The sequence below is a fragment of the Phyllostomus hastatus genome, unplaced genomic scaffold, assembly GCF_019186645.2.
Source record: "Phyllostomus hastatus isolate PE091 unplaced genomic scaffold, TTU_PhHast_1.1 phas_scaffold_93, whole genome shotgun sequence".
Taxonomy (NCBI): Eukaryota; Metazoa; Chordata; class Mammalia; order Chiroptera; family Phyllostomidae; genus Phyllostomus; species Phyllostomus hastatus.
This window is the reverse complement of record NW_025334042.1, coordinates 31,950,325-31,962,531: the sequence shown is the minus strand read 5'-3', so window position 1 is coordinate 31,962,531 and position 12,207 is coordinate 31,950,325. Positions and strand designations below refer to the sequence as shown.

Sequence of the window (12,207 nt, the reverse complement as noted above, 5' to 3'; positions counted from 1 at the left end):
ATTAAAAGAAGGTAACTGCTGAAGTTTTTCTCCATCGGATGCGCGAATTAGCTTTGCAAACATCCGCTCCCTCCACTGGAGGGCGGGCCTGGCCGCCGCGGCTGCTTATCCGGGTTTCACTAGGACCGCGGTGGCGCCGCCCGCGCCCGTGGGGCGGGGCCCAGCTGATCCCGCAGCCCGGGTCGGGCCGCTGGACCCGCCCCTGAAGGCGGACCAGAGTTGACTTAAACTCTGGGACCCGGGAGGCCAGCTCGTCCTCCTCTGTTACGTCTGAAGGACTCCGCGCTCGTCGGTAAGTGTGGGACTTAGTGCTTGGCTGCCCCTCGCTCGCGTTGTCGGGTCCAGCCGGCTGCGGACACGGAGAGCCCTTCCAGCCCCGAGAAGGGGCAGGGCGCGCGCGCGCCCGCCCGCCGAGCGCTTTTGTTCTGAGGCGGTGACGGAGTCGCGCGGCGCTGCGGGCGCCCGGGCGGTTCCCGGCCTCGAGAGTCCCGCGGGCTCGCGCTCCCCGCGCCCGCCGCCCCGAGCGCGGCCGGCGGGTCCCACCCGCCGCCTCGCTCGCGGTGCAAGAACGGCTCTGGGCAGCCGACGACCCGAGCCTCAGCCCGAGCCCGAGGGCGCCACCTCGCCGACTGTTCTCCTTCAATTGCCTCACTCCTCACGGTGGAGGTCGCGGGTGGCGTCTGCCAGTACCCATTTTGTGCAACTACAGGGCGTTTGGTTAGGTGGGGTGATGTCTTCTGTTCTTAATTATTTCCTGTCGCTGGCGTGAGAAGAAAAATCTTTGTTTTGCACTTACTGTGGAGCGAGCGTTCCCTTCCTCCCCACTCCCATTATTCTATGCTCCTCCCGAAACAAACGCTCCGCCTGCATCTCCAAGTGGCCCGCGGACGCTTCTGTGCGGGAGACGTTTTCGCTCCTCCGCGCTAGCTCGTTCCTAGAGGCATTTTTAAATGCATCCTGGTTTTAGGTATCCTTGAGGGGCTTGGATTCCCTCAGCACATGTCCTTCGGGTCCTGAGTTCAGCAGCAAGCTTTCTGGGAATCGTTTCGGTGAAAACAATTTATTTGTAACACTTTCAGTGCCCGTCTCTCAGGTAAGGAGAACGGCAGGTGATGTGTGAGCCCGGGGCGCATTTTAACGGGGCGGTCGCAGAACGCAGTGTGTGAATCTGAGGGGGACCCGGTCGTCGCGCGGAGTCCTCCCTGAGGCGGGTGAAATGAGTGTGCCTTCACAGAGTTGGGGGGAAAGGGGCTGGTGATTCCCTCTAGTGGAGAACGCCCCAGCGTTCTTCTCCAGAACGCGGTGTGTGCAGGGAGTATACAGCGTGCATGCATAGCTCATCAATCAATGTGCAAAGGCGGTAGTTATAGAAAACAGATATTATCTATAGATAACATTTGAAGGAACATAGAGATCTGACTCAGGTCAGGGTCTGTTAGACATGCTGACGCCAGAGGGTCATTGAGGCCTGGTTCCTGTGACTTGGAGTTCGCTCCCTTATGCTTTGAATTTAAAACATCTGGTTTATACCAAGAGGGCTACACAAAGCAAAGCAAGCTGCAAGGGGTACAGTGCATTTTTTAGGCCTGATTTCCCTTGCTTGTGCGGGGCTATAGTCTCTTGATACCACACAAAGTGGTCCCCAACATTTTGGTTCCTCAGCAATAGCTCTCTTCTAGAGGCATTTTGAAATGCACAAAATGCATCCTGGTTTTAGGTTTTCTTGAGGGGCTTGGATTTCCTCAGCATCTCAGCACCGTAGGGTCCTGAGTTCAGCAAACTTTCGGGGGTATAGTTTCAGTGAAAACAATTTATGTGTAATTCAATGTCTGTCTCTCAGGTAAGGAGAACGGCAGGTGATGTATGAGCCTAGGGTACATTTTAATGTGTTGGGTCACAGAACTCAGTATGTAAATCATTGAAGTGTTATTCAGTATTAACATGCACAGATGTTAAGATTTTAGTTATTTATATATTTTTTCTTGTACAGTTGGATTCTCTTTTGCTGAGCTGTTAAAGAAAATTGCTAAGGCCAAGTTCTTCTGTTTGGGAATGCAAGGGCAGTAGTGGACCTGGAGAAGGGCACATGAATTGGAATTCTAACTTGAAAAGTGAATGGCATTTTAGGCCAGACCTAGTTTCTGTTTAGTTTCTTTGCATACTTCAGAATTCAGAAAACCTAGTAACAGTTTTTGTGCAACTTCAAGTAACACCTTTGCACAGCAATGTCATATCAAGTGAACAGATTAACATATACTTCTATTATAAATTTGATATAAAGGTGATAAATTTTATATGAGTGATTATTATATAACTGCTCTTCCAGGGTCAAAGAAGTAAACATTGTGAAGGACACTGACATGCTTGGGGTGAAATTGCAAAATATACAGTGATGAAGGAGTAACACCTAATTTAAAGGTAAATATGCCACCTTTAAGTAGCCTACTTTAATATATCTGTTATGGAACAAAATTACTAATGAAATGAATCAGCATTGGCTAAAAACTAAATTCTAGGACACAATGGGTTTGATGACAAAACTTTGAAAAAATATGGTTGACTTAGTAGTATGGAGTAATCAGTTCATCTTTGCAAGATAGGGAAGATATTTTTTTATGCTGAGGTGACTGGTCCAAGATAGTAAGGCAGAAGTCTACTTAAAATTATTCTATATATGCTTTGTTTCTTTTTGGTAGTTTTTATTTATTTTTTTCTGGTACATGATGTTGGGGAAAGAGCACAGAGTACAACTCTGGGAGACCCAGTCCGTGACATAGATAGCAACTTGCAAAGCCAAAATAATCATCTCCAGAGCTTCTTCCGTCTTGTAAAAAAACCGAGTGTTAGGAAACCTAGTGTGATGAGTAAGACCATGGTGCTTGCAATTGGACTACTGAGCTTCAGATCTTGGCTATCCCACTTACTCTCTGTACAACCTTGAGAAAATGTTTAACTTCTCTGTCTCAGATATCTGATCTGTGAAATGGGGATATGGTACCTACCTCATAGGATTGTTGTCATAACAGCACACTTGGAACAGTTCCTGGCACGTGGTAAGTGTTCAATAAATTTTATCTGTTGTCATGTTAGAGGAAATATATTTTATGGCCTAAGACACTGCATTATACAGAATTCAGTTTACTGCATTATTGACTTTGTGTTAAGTTTTTAACTATAGATCTGTTGTTATGAGTTTTGTTTTATTAAGGAAGTATCAGACACAACTCTAGTTTTCCTGCAGGCTTATTTGAAATCATAAATGCCTCTATTAAGTTATCCACCCAGAGCAAATTGCCCCAAGGCTTTGCTATTCCATACTACTTATGTGATGCTCTGGAAGCTCTCTTCCCTTCCTATTTGTATTATGGTCTTGGACACAATGGGAACATAAATGTTTAGAGAATTTTTCTAACTTAATGTTTAAAAAGGCATTTTTCAAGGTGAATTTCATGAGTCTTTTGTCTGGCCAGGCCTTCACCCGCCCCCCTTCCCCTCACTGGAGGCATACTGTGTGAAATAGAAAGTTTTCCACATGAGATAAAGAGACAACAATTCACCAACCCTGTTTATAGAAATGCAGGTCAAAATCAACTTCATAATAAGCCTTATAAAGAAGAAATTAGTCATGTGGACCTTGAAGAATTCTAAATGCTTTGTTGGAAGGCAGCTATGTAGTGTGTCTATTCTTAGTACCCTAAATTGACAAGCAATGTTGGCCTGTTGAAGTAAGTGCCTCAAAGTGAGATCTTGCCTCATAGTTACGATTGCAGAGATTTAATGACAATTGCTTAGATTCTCTTAAGATGCATTAAATTACAAGACTATATTTGTAAATAAAATTTTACTTGTGGTTAGAATCTATACTTACATTTTAAGAAATAGCAATTGTGCCCTGGCCAGTGTGGCATAGGTAGTTGGAGCGTTGCCCTGTACACCAAAAGGTTATAAGTTCGACTCCTGGTCAGGGCATATATCTAGGTTGCTGGTTGATTGCCATTTGGGGCGCTTACAGGAGACCAGGGGTCCCCAACCGCCAGGACTGTTAGGAAAAGGGCCACCCTGTAGGAGGGGCAGCACAGCAGGAGGGAGTGCTCACATAGCCACCTGAGCTCTGTGTCCTGTGTCCCCACCCCACCCCCATGGGAAAATTGTCAAAATTGTCTTCCAAGAACCTGATCTCTGTTGCCCGAAAGGTTGGGGACTGCAGCAGGAGTTAGATACAATCAATGTTTCTCTCACATCGATGGTTCTCTCTCTTTCCCTTCCTCTCTAAAATCAAGAAGCATTTTTTAAAAATTAAAAAAAAAATAGAAATCATAAGCAGAGTACTGTTTTTAAGCTCCAGAAGAAAATTTATTGCATCACATAATTTATATATCATGTAGCTCAACCTTCAGGTTTGGCTTGATCCAGCATCTGAATCTGAAATAAAGTTTTTAAGATGTGAGACACTGTCTTTGAGCTCTGCTGTCTTCAGCTTTGACTTTATTCTCAGGCACACCTCCCTTCATTGGGTGACCCTAGAATATCTATGTATCTATTGATAAAAGAATGTTCAAACCTATACAAGAAAATTTATAAGAGTTTATTTGAGCTTGAAGACATGAATGGAAGCAGGATTCAAAGGACTGAGAAAATGCTCTGGAGAATAGCAGTTTTGCTCTTTTCGTGCATTTGGAATAGAAGGAAACGGATTACATTGGTGGTAGATAATGGAGGCTGGAGAAAGCAAGGGGGAAAGTCACTAACATTGGATAAAAAGTAAAATGGAATGATAGTTAAAAAAAAAAGTAAAATGGAGGGGTACATACATTGGTGGGTACCGGAAGTTACCATGTACCATAAATAGGGATTGCACACAGGTAACATGATCCTTGTGCTCCCTTGAGGGTGGTTATGCCTCCCAGGGTCTGGAAAAGATAACTCAGGAATTTCAAAAATGCCCAAACAATGGGTAGGGCAGAGCTTGCTTAAGGCAAAGATAAACCTTTTACTAAAGAAGGCATTGGCCTATGGTGTGACTTCCTACCATGACTTACCCAGTTAGGAATTTATGATCCATCATCACGTGAGGTTACTTTGGTCACCAAGCTTGTCAGACTTTTTACGTGGCCTTTTGTTCAGGTATCTAATCAGCTTCAACTTGCCAAGACCATGCCTTTTTGTCTGCTTGTTCTACCGAAAATTTAAATTTCATTGGCTCTCATTTGGTCATGTGTCCCATGTCTGTGCTAATAGGAAAATGCTGTTTGGATTTTGGTTTTGGTTGGTTTTTAAAAAAACTCAATTAGAGATGTAATTCAGTTAGCTCATTTCATCACCACAATCAATTTTAGTGCATTTTATCTACCTTAAAAAGAATCTCCATATTCAGTATGCGGACACTCCTTATCTTCCCCAACCCACTAATTCCTAGGCAACTGTTAATGTAATTTGTCTTTAGATTTCTGAACATTTCATGTACATGAAATCACGTGGTCTTTTGTTACTCTTTGCTCCCCAAGCACAATGTTTTAAGGTTCATCCATGTTGACTTATATATGTACATCATTCCTTTTTATTGCCAAATAATACATTGTGTAGGTATGCCACATTTTGTTTTTATCCTTTCATAAGCTAATAGACATTTGTTTAATCAATGTCTATCCTATGTCGATACCAGATGGTCTTGTTTACTGTTAGTTTTATAGTGTTAAAATTAAACGGAATAAATTCGAAGATCTAATTGGCTTTATTGAAAGATTTCATGATTCAGGCATGATCCCATCTAATAGAAAAGTGCTCCAGGAAGTTGTGGGAAATTAACGTAATAATATTTCACAGCAATATAATAGAAAAATTAAATAAGTGGAAAATGAAGGATTTTATAGGAAACTGGTTGAGGCAAGAAAGTTAGTAACAACCAATGGAAGGATCAATTTAGGCAAAATCAGCTGACTTGGGGGGAGGGGAGGACAGCAGAGATCTTTTCCAGCAGATTACCTCACTAATTGTAATTACATCAGGAAATTCTAATCCTGGGAGGGGCTGAAACGGCAATTCTTGGTTTGTTGGGGGAGGGGGTACTGTGGTTCTGGGGAGCAAGTGACCCACATTTAGCTTGTTGATTGTTTTTCTTTGACAGTACTACAGTAGTTAATTTTGAAATTGGGAAGTATGAGTCCTCCAACTTGACTCTTTCAAATTGAATTTTAGGGTCAGGTTCTCCATTTTTGTAGAGACCTGGGATTTTGTTATTTTGCACTGAATCTGTAGGTCAAATCAGAGTATTGCCGCCCTTACCAGTATTAAGTCCTCCAATCTAGGAATGGGGGTTTACTTTCCCCCAGTTTTTTATGTCTTTAATTTCCTTTTAGCAATGTTTTATTGTATTCAGAGTGTAAATCTTTTGTTGTTTATATGAAAGTTTTTTATCTTTGATATTACTGTAAATGGGTTTTTCTAGATTAAATGTTTTATAGAAATGCACTTGGTTTTTATGTATTGAGCTTGTATTAGACAACCTAGCCAAACTAATTTATTAGTTCCGTGAGTTTTTAAGTGGATTCTTTAACAATTTCCTTATATACAAGATGATGTCTTCTGCAAGTAGAGATAGTTTTACTTCTTTATTATCAGTCTGCATGTCTTTTACTTATTCTTTTCACCTAACTACTCTGGTTAGAACCCATAATGCAGTATGAATAGAGCTGGCAAGAAAAGACATTGCTTGTTCCTGTCTTTCAGGGAAAGCATTCAGTCTTCCACCACTAAGTATGTAAGCTGTGTTTTTTGTAGATGCCTCTTATCAATAAAATTGAGGAAATTTTCTTGTTTCTAGTTTCAGTATTTTATCATGAAAAGGGTGTTGGGTTTTAAGGTGCATTTAATTTAAATCACATTACATGTTGACTTCATCTGCTGTGATCATGTGATTTGTCCTTTATTCTATTGATATGTTGCATAACATTCAGTTTTTATCCTTAATGTGGAACCAATCTTATATTTCTGAGATAAGTGCCATTTGGTCATGGCATGTAATTATTTTTATTTGCTGCTGTATTTGGTTTTAGTATTTTGTTGAGGATTTTTGTGAATATTCATAACAGATTGGTCTGTGGTTTTATTGTGATTTCTGGTTTTGGTATTATGGTAATATTGGCCTCAGAGAATTGAGTTGGGAAGTATTCCCTCCTATTTTATGTTTTAGCAATGTTTGTGGAATTGGTTTTAAGTTAAAAACTTTTTGGTATGATTCACCAGAATGCGCCTAACCATTTATTTCTTCCTGGGTAGCTTTTGTTACTAACACAATCTCTCTATCTAGTTCTGCTTAGATTTCCTGTATCTTCTTGAGTCAGTTTTGGTCAATATGTCTTTTGGAAGTCCTTTGGGGGTTCTGCACACAATTCCATTGTGTGTTCAGAGGGGAATTATCCTCACACCAACACAAGCAATTCTGTGCCAACAGATTGAAGGCTGAGTCCCACAAGATCAAATACCTACCCTTCAGATGCCAGTTACTTGTTCTTACTGGTGCTTCTGACCCATTGGATACAGATTGCAGGTTCCCAGGAACCCCTGCTTGGGCTTCAGATGCTAGTTGCAAGTCCAGGTTGCTACTTGTACTTCTGATGGACTGACTGGCTATAGATTTCTAGAGGTTTTAAGGACCCCCTTCCTCAGGTTCATTTAATTTGCTAGGGCAGCTCACAGAACTCAAAAACATCTTACTTGACTTGATTACTGGTTTATGGCAAAGGATATGAATCAACAGCCAGAAGACAAAGATGATAAGGTGAGGTATGTGGAAAGGGGCTTTCATGACCTCTGCTAGCATGCTACTCTCCCCAGATTTCCACGTGTTCACCAACCCTGAAGCTCTCAGAACCCTGTCCTTTTGGGTTTTTATGGAGGTTTTTAAAAAACATAGTCATGATTGATTAAATGAAAAGACACCTTTATTAGTTTTAGGAGCTCTGTGCCAGAAATGGGGATGAAGACCAAATATGGTAAATCCAGGCTAAACCTAAACTGAATATTGATAGGTTCTGAGACTTTAACTGAAATGACTATGATAAAACCAATTTTAGCATAGATTAATTGATAAAAACAAGAGTTAAGTTTTCTAAGGCATCTTATCAGTGTTAGAATGAAACAGTGTTGAGGACCTGCTGTATGTATTTTTTAACACAAGTTATATCACAGGGGGTTTGTCCTTCTCATCAAAATTATTCAACATATTAGCATATAGTTATTCATAGTATTTTTAAAATGTAAGGTTGGTAGTAATGTCCCTATTTTATTGCTGATTTCAGTAATTTGAGTGTCTTTTTTCTTGGTCAGTCTAGCTACAGGTTTATCAATTTCTTTGATCTTTTCAGAGACCCAACTTGGGATTTTGAGCCTTTTCTCTATTGTTGTATTCTCTTGGTGAAACTTTCTGACAGCAAAGGATATAATATAGGACCAATGGGTAAAAAATACGCTTGGGCGAATTCCATAGAGGTCAGATGTATACTTCTAGCTTCTTTCTATGAGAATTGCATGGGCATGCTTTTTCTGCAGCTGCAGAAAACAGGGACACATGGTCTCAAGAAGAATTCATATACATTAAAAACTCTCCAGGACTCCAAAGAACATTTGTTTATGTAGGTTACACTAACATTTTCTACATTACAAAGTAAAACTGAGAAATGGTTAAAAATTGTTATTTAAAAGTACCATAAATCCTACATATTAATATAAATATTTTCCAAAAACAAGAGTAAAAAGAGCATTTTTTTGTATTTTTACAAATCTCTTTAATGTCTGGCTTAACAGAAAAATAGTTGGGTTCTCTCCTCTCTGCTTTTTGCTACATGTAGTTTTAGTTGAAGTAGGTGAAAGGTGTTTATTGGGTGATAGAAATTCTTCTCTGGTAGGTGACTGCTTCATTACAGCCCTAAGGATTTACTGCCACAATTTCTGTTGGTTTTTACATTTTCCTTCCACATGACCATGCCTTTGGACAAAGTGTGTTGTGGATTGGGTGGCTTGGAGCATGGGATCAATCAGTTTCACAATTGAGTGATTGCCATTTTTTCTTACCCAGCAAAATTTGCGTATCTCCTGTATTTGTTGGGGAAAGAAGACAATGGAGGAGGGGTGGGGAGGCAGGTGATCAAGTGGTGGGAGCAGAAACCATTCTAATTTACCCCTGGTTTTGCCACCATCCTTAGCATACTGCTAGCCAATGGAAGATCTTAATCTAAGGAACTTTCAGCAGTGGATGTCCTTGGGAGTTGTGTCCTTGGGTAAAGGCCTGAATACCTCATCCTATTAGTCATGCTTTCCTGTGGGTTCCTGATTAAGGAAAAGCAGAACACTTGTATTTCCTAGGCTATAATTATGGCTCTGAATTTAACTGATTGCTGGGTCTGTCATCCCTTACCTGATCCTGCTGACAAGAAGTAAATTCTCTCCTATAGGTCTCTTCTGGTACTTGGGGTCCTTTTGCATCCTTAATTTCATCCTCCAGTTTTATAAAGTCTGGATATTAACCTGTTGCAACAAAATGTCTGTATTGAGGCTCTACAACCCTCTCAACAGAACCTAAGACAACCAGAGTAAGCACTGGAATGTGGTCTTTAATGACAGGGGTAACTAACAAGGAATAACAGTTATATCAGATTTTCCTTCAGGGCCATTTCAGCCTGTGTTATATGGGACTGATCAGTTTTACTGAAGGAATTTTTCTACCTCTGAGATGCAAAATTGGCTGACTCCTATATTAATAAGTGATACTTACACTCCTAATGCAGTTCGTACCCCAACAGTATACTACACCTTATATAGTCTATAGTTTCCTACTAAACACTAATTGTATAATTGAGGCAGTTGTCAAAGAGTTTCAGATATTTGAGATCCCCAACCCTCAAATGGATCATGTTTTCTTGGGGTGGATACCTTCAGAGGGCTCTGAAATGAGTTGTTAGGCAGAATTTCATGGTGGGTTAACTGACTTATTATTCATGTGTGCTGTTATCTTTGATTTTCATTTTAAGGAATAACAACTAGAAAAGGTAGTCTGAAATTTGTCTCTGACCTCTACTCTGGACACACAACAAACTACAATTGACCCTTGAACAACACGGGTTTGAACTGTTCAGATCCACTTATATATGGATTAATTCTTCAATAAATATATACATACAGTACTATAACTTTGTAAGGGTACAGGGTATCCAACAAAATATAAAGTGTATTAGTTGTTTCTGTTATTAGTAAGGCTTTCAGTCAGCAGCAGACTATTGGAAGTTAAGTTTTGAGAAAGTCAAAAGTTATACTTGGATTTTCAACAGTGGTGGGTGGGGAGGAGGAGTTGGTTCCCCAGACCCCTGTGTTGTGTTGTTCAAGCCTTACCTGTAGTGTAAACTTTTTAGCCAGACTGATAGTTGCTCTGAACTTCCTTCTGGCCAGGCATGATGGGATATATGTGATTGCCAATACCTCATGCAGTACCTGGATTAATCAGTCAGGAAAAGTAGAGTAGTGTGTCCCACTCCCCTGAGAGATTAGAGAGTAGATCTGTAGGTGAACAGCTTCACCATGGTGTCAAATGACCTTTTCTTCTCATAGGCTGCACATTTAATCTCAGTCTGACCCACACCTTGCAGGACACCCTGCAAGTCCTCCCAGAACAAACATTGATATGCAGCCTTGTGAGATATGGCCACAAGGTTGTTTCTCTTGTGCCTCCCTACCACCTCCCTTCCACTTTGGGGTACAGCTATCAAATGGCTCTTCCATAACCTGTGTTCTTATCTTCTTCAGTAAGACTGCCTGGACTGGGCACAGTGATGCTGGTTTTGCTGTTTTAATAAGTTGTATGTGAACCATGTCATCTTGTCTCCTTTTTATCTGTGTGGCAGTATGGAGAACCAACTTGACAGCTGTAATAGGACTTCTAGCCCTTCTAGCTGTGGTGCTGTTGCTTAGAGAAGACTGCTTAACTTCATTCATATTGTGACAGTTAAATGTGATAATGTATTTAGACCATTCAGTGTAGTTCTTAACAAATAGTAAATTCTCAAATGTTAGCTATTATTTATAGTTATTAATAAGTAATGTATTATAAGCAATGTAAGACTTAGAATAATCTACTGTTCAAGGCCTATTACAAGGATTGATAATTTAATTTCTTCTATGACTGAGGACACAAAAGCCAGAGCTAGAATAGTTTCAATAAATCGTAATACTTTTGGAATTCCTGAAAAATGGCTTTTACACTGGAGTGTTAGTGTTTGTGGGTTGTTTTTTTTTTTTTTAATTATAGAAGTATCTATAGCTTTTTTTGGCTGCAAATTATTTGTTTATTTAATGAAAAATGCTGGCTTTCAATTAATTGCATCAGTAGGTACTCTCTAAGTATACTTTGGCTTCTGGAACACATTAGATGTGCAACTTATAAAGCTGTAATGGAAAGTTTCAATGAAAAGTGCCCAGAACATAGTTGGGTCCCCCCCCCCCCCGCCAGTTATCAAGATATTTATATTTATATATATGTTCACATACATGAGTATACACACACATAGATGCATACACAGTAAATGTATATGTATCTATATATGTTTACATTTTTTAAGAAGCCCATGTTTTGGAAGTGTTGAAATACAAATGAAATCATGGTTGGCATAGATGTGGAGAAGAGAGAGGAAGGACATTTTTCCCATCTATAAGTTTAAATAAGGACTTCTCTTTAATTTGGTGTTCAACAAGTACAGATAATGTTTATTCACTCAACAGACATTTATCAAAGACTGTGGGATACTGTCTAGATACACATCTTTGTTTTGTGTTCCCCTGAGACTGTTTTTTCTTTATTTTTTTTTAATGCTTATCATCTAGGCAATTCATAGCGCTTTCACTCTGATAATATTCTAGTTTATTGGATGAAGTAATGGTTCCACTTGTATATAAAACAATTCTTGATGTGGCACAGTTTGTCCTTTCATGTTCTGTTTCTTAATATTTTATCTTAACTATTATAGACCTACCGTGACCAAATATATGTATATTTATAAAATAGGTCCATTTTTATCAAGTTCTGTTCATGGGTATATGTATTTGTACATGTATGCTTAAGATAGATATTAATGAAGTTTTTTTTGTTGTTGTTTTGTTTTAAGAGAGAGAGAAACATTGATTTGTTCTACTTATTTATACATTCATTGGTTGATTCTTATA

At 39.8% G+C, this 12,207-nt stretch overlaps 1 long non-coding RNA gene across 1 annotated transcript; it reads left to right on the top strand.

Annotated features, from left to right (window-relative positions):
* The first annotated feature begins 207 nt into the window (after nt 1–207).
* Nucleotides 208–12,193, top strand: LOC123813005. The gene is made up of 4 exons (XR_006784641.1): nt 208–292; nt 2,327–2,418; nt 2,968–3,053; nt 12,150–12,193. It is a non-coding gene; the product is annotated as an uncharacterized LOC123813005 (long non-coding RNA).
* Nucleotides 12,194–12,207: the final 14 nt, after the last annotated feature.